The sequence below is a fragment of the Rhincodon typus genome, chromosome 8 (assembly GCF_021869965.1).
Source record: "Rhincodon typus isolate 14 chromosome 8, sRhiTyp1.1, whole genome shotgun sequence".
Taxonomy (NCBI): Eukaryota; Metazoa; Chordata; class Chondrichthyes; order Orectolobiformes; family Rhincodontidae; genus Rhincodon; species Rhincodon typus.
This window is the reverse complement of record NC_063339.1, coordinates 94,009,066-94,013,133: the sequence shown is the minus strand read 5'-3', so window position 1 is coordinate 94,013,133 and position 4,068 is coordinate 94,009,066. Positions and strand designations below refer to the sequence as shown.

General features: G+C 45.6%; 1 non-coding gene across 1 annotated transcript; it reads right to left on the bottom strand.

Moving 5' to 3' along the window:
- Nucleotides 1–3,115: 3,115 nt before the first annotated feature.
- trnal-aag lies at nt 3,116–3,197 on the bottom strand. The gene has a single exon. It is a non-coding gene; the product is annotated as a tRNA-Leu (tRNA).
- Nucleotides 3,198–4,068: the final 871 nt, after the last annotated feature.

Genomic DNA, 4,068 nt, shown 5'->3' with positions numbered 1-4,068 from the left:
AGCCAGGTACTGGAAAACGGGGACGAACAGATACAAAAAGCTGGAAAGCGCAGCAGGTCTTGCAGCATCTGTGAAGAAAAATCAGAGTTTGGCTCTGGTGACCCTTCCTTCCAAGGGAAAAAATCAGATACTTGATGAAAGACACAAAGATAATGTGTCAAAGACAACTTTCTGTACTGTCAGACTTCAGCAGTTGTGGAGCAATGGAGAGCGTGTTGGGCTTCTGAGGGCTTATTAACCGTGTTATTCAAACATTGTGGGTTTGAGTCCCACCAGAGTCAAGTTTTAGTTCACGTTTGATAGGAGTCAATGATGGTGTGCAGAAGCCGATTCATTGTCACTTCCTGTTGTCCAATCCACATTGCTGGAGAGAGGAAGTTCGTTAATTTTTTAGGGCAAGCTTTCTGGAAATAAAACCACAAGTTAGTGGAAAAGCTCAGCAGGTCTGGCAGCATCTGTGAAAAAAAAAAGTCGAGTTAACGTTTCAGGTCCAGTGACCCTTCCCCAGAATATCGTTTAAAACATGATTGGACCAGAATCAGCTGCCCACCCGACAAACCTGCGCAGTTTGTAGAGAAACCCAACTAGTTCGCAAACAAACCTTCCCTTCCACGGTCAACTTGTTATTTTCGATTTTTTTTTTTGAAGATGGAGATCGATAATTGTCTGATTCCCAATTGCAGACAGTGTCGTGTGGATGGTGTGGGGAAAGTCATTGAAGTGATAGGTCAGCCATGACTATATCGAATTGTGAGGCTTGTTGCTATTTTTCAGCGTTATTGTTGGCGGAGAGTTTTAAATAACATGATGAGGACAATGTGAATTGACACCAGTGAATATCAACTCATCAGCTTTGCTCCGCCGCTCTCACAGCTGGAATGTTCCAGCTTCACACCAGACAGTGGAAGATTTATTGCAAAAAAAAAATCAGTTCCTGTGGCTTTCTGCACTGACTACATTATCTACGAGAATTTTGTAATTTAGGATTCTGTAATTGTCCACTCTGAATAAAGTGCGGATCATTAACATCTGCCCAGAAGAGAGGTAATCCCAAGATAAAAACCTTGCAACAACACTGTGCACTCTCCTCGAACCTGGGAAACAATTGCTCACAAAAAAATGTTACTTCCCCGCTATCACGGGGCTTTTCTTCAATCGGGTTCAATTCCTCACAGAATTCGACTCAACAGATCTCGTCACTGAGTAATTTCTTTATTTGTGTTTAGCTCATGCAAACAGAATGTCACAGTGGGAGCGAGCTGCACCCATGACCCAGAAGTCATACCATACTCTGGAAATCGTCCTCTGCTGTTTACCATTTCACTAACAACAGGGAGAAGTATCTGCTGCTCTGCAAAGTTTACTCAACAGTTTTCAGAAACAAGACAAACACAGCCTCAACTGTTTCCTGCTACAAGTAACTGAATCAATCTCTCAAATTGATTTCATCGTCACACGGGCCAAGGTTGTAAATGCTGAAAATATATACTAGTCGAGACTGTTCGCTCTCACACGTCCCTTTTCTCTCCAGGAGCTGTCAGGATGATGGACTGTGATGCCTTTTCCCGTTCTCTGTCACTCCGGGATGGTTTGAATAGTAAGATCTATTCTCTGAGCTGAGAACAACGTGGTGAAGTTTGTGCACTTCAGGTGCAGCATGTCTGAGAGACAGGACTCCCTGCAGTAACAGCGCACTCTGTTTCAGGTCGCAGCGACCTCTCTGTGAAATCCAGAAAGACACAGATACAAATCCCCTTTATTGGGGAATATTCTCTCCTTCCAAGCAGCTCTGCATTTTTCGCATTGTCTCAGATGCAATAACTTGAATGAGGTTCCCAACAGAATTTTAGTTGCTGCGCATGCGCAATCTCTCTTTTGCACAGCCTTCCACACTTTCCATACCTCCCACTGCCACCACCCCGCTTCCCTGCCCCGCAAGCCTGTGTTTGACAGAGAGCTGAAGAGCGCATTCGTGCTGTTCTCCCTCAGAACTGCCAGCCAGTGGAAGATGATTTACTGCAGCCGCCAATGGAGAGGGGCCGGTCCCGGGGGGACGAAACTGGCACAGCCTCTTGGGAGCTGATGGTCAGAATGGGCAGAAGCTGTTATTAAAACTCAGTGCTGCTTTCACATCCCGAAGCAACGGGAAAATCCTTACTTTACAAGAAAACTCACCTGATTTAGTGTTAACAGCTCTGTGCTGTTGCTGGCTCATTTCAAAGACACCTGAATGCGTGTATGAATCAGTTGGGCTAAGAGGAATGAGAGCTTCCCACAGGCGAAGTGCTCGTTCACTTTTTCCAAAAATGACCATTCTCTGTGACACCTTCCCAGGTTCTCAGTGAGGATTTTGGATTCAGGAAGATTCCTCACAAACCGTGTTTGCACCTCAGGTCTCGAGCGAATCCCCAACAGACAGATCCTAACGCGCAACAGAAGCAAAAACGACAAGGCGGACGCATTTCCACACACACCGAAGCACGAATGCTTTCTGTGAAACACCTCCAGTTCTCTGGGTTACGAACTACTCACACAACTGGCATCGGGGTAATTCCAAACTGCTCCTTCGAATGCGCTGAAGGTTTAGTGCAACGCCACTTTCTGGAAACTGCTCAAGTCAGGAAATAAAAGAATAGAGTAAGAACGTCCCACGAAAAGTGAATCACAGTCTCGATGAGATTAGGTGTCCCTTCTGGTCACCAATGCGGGTGTGCCTGCACCGCAACGATTTCAGCGTATCAAGAAAGTGGCTCATCAGCTCCCTTCTTGAAGGAAGTGAAAGAAATTTCACATCTCAATTACCCTCCTTTTCACTAAAAAAAAGGCAAATAACTGCGAGTAGGTTCAATGCAGGATTTTGTTTCACAGCAGCAGCGAAATAACGATCTGCATTCACTTGCAGTGAAAGGGTGAGCAACGCAACTTGCCCGGAACATGAAGCAGCAGCGCAGCCTGCTTGTTCCTACTGTCATGCTGGGGCAATTCCGCATGTGTTAACCACTACACCATGGAAACATGCCGTGGACGCTGATCCGATGAATTATTTGTGCTCTCCCACATAAAAGACTGCATTGGGCGAAACACAACCCATCCGACGGAGCTCCGGTATAACAAATGGCAGTGGTGGGATTCGAACCCACGCCTCCTTAGAGACTGGAGCCTTAATCCAGCGCCTTAGACCGCTCGGCCACACTACCCGACAAGTATGTTATGACATTTTCCAATGTTGCTACTGCACACTACTAAAGCGAAGGCACAGGGAAATGCTTGGAGGAACGCTATCCTCCTCGTCCATTTTCTTAACTGCTCGGCAATGCCCGGCTACAATATTAATTTCGCACCAGATGCCGATAGTTCTTCAATCAAAACAAATACCAACGGAAAGCTGAACGCATCTTGCGAGATTCGGTTGCGCAAAAAATGTCATGTGCCTGTGAGAAAGGATTTTCGTTTTGACCTTGATAAAGAACACATGACTGCACCACATTTCCGGGTTCACCCAGATCACTTCTGTCACACACTGAAAACTGACAATTTTTCCCCTCTTTTACCGAGAATGAAAATTTTAATGAATAAACCCACGCGGTCACAAAAGAAGATAATTTTCCTCGTCAATTGAGTAACGTTCAGGTCGACTCCACTGACGTTTTCCGTGGTATCCTCAGAGTCAGTTAATTCTGGTTCAGCTCCATTTGACATGGAGCCGCCCAGGAAGTGACCATTCTCATTCTGTGACTCTGAATATTCTTGTTGGTGCAGGATTGGAGTTGGGTTTGCCCCTCTAATAATCTTGTCATTTATTATACAAGCGGCTGCACGTACAAACTGATCTCTGGGATTTCCAGTGACGTGGAAACAATTTTCACTGCAAAACTGGAGACCAGTATTTTAATCAAAGCAGCAGAAGAGAAACCCTGCTTTCGGCATAGCAAAAGCTGCTAGTTTCACTGATAACGCTGGAGAGCTGTGCTTCACCTCAGAAAGCGAAGCTCTAAGAAACAAAGACGCATGGGGCGCGAAGTCACGACCCAGAGATTAAGAGTCGTACGATCTACCAATTGAGCTAGC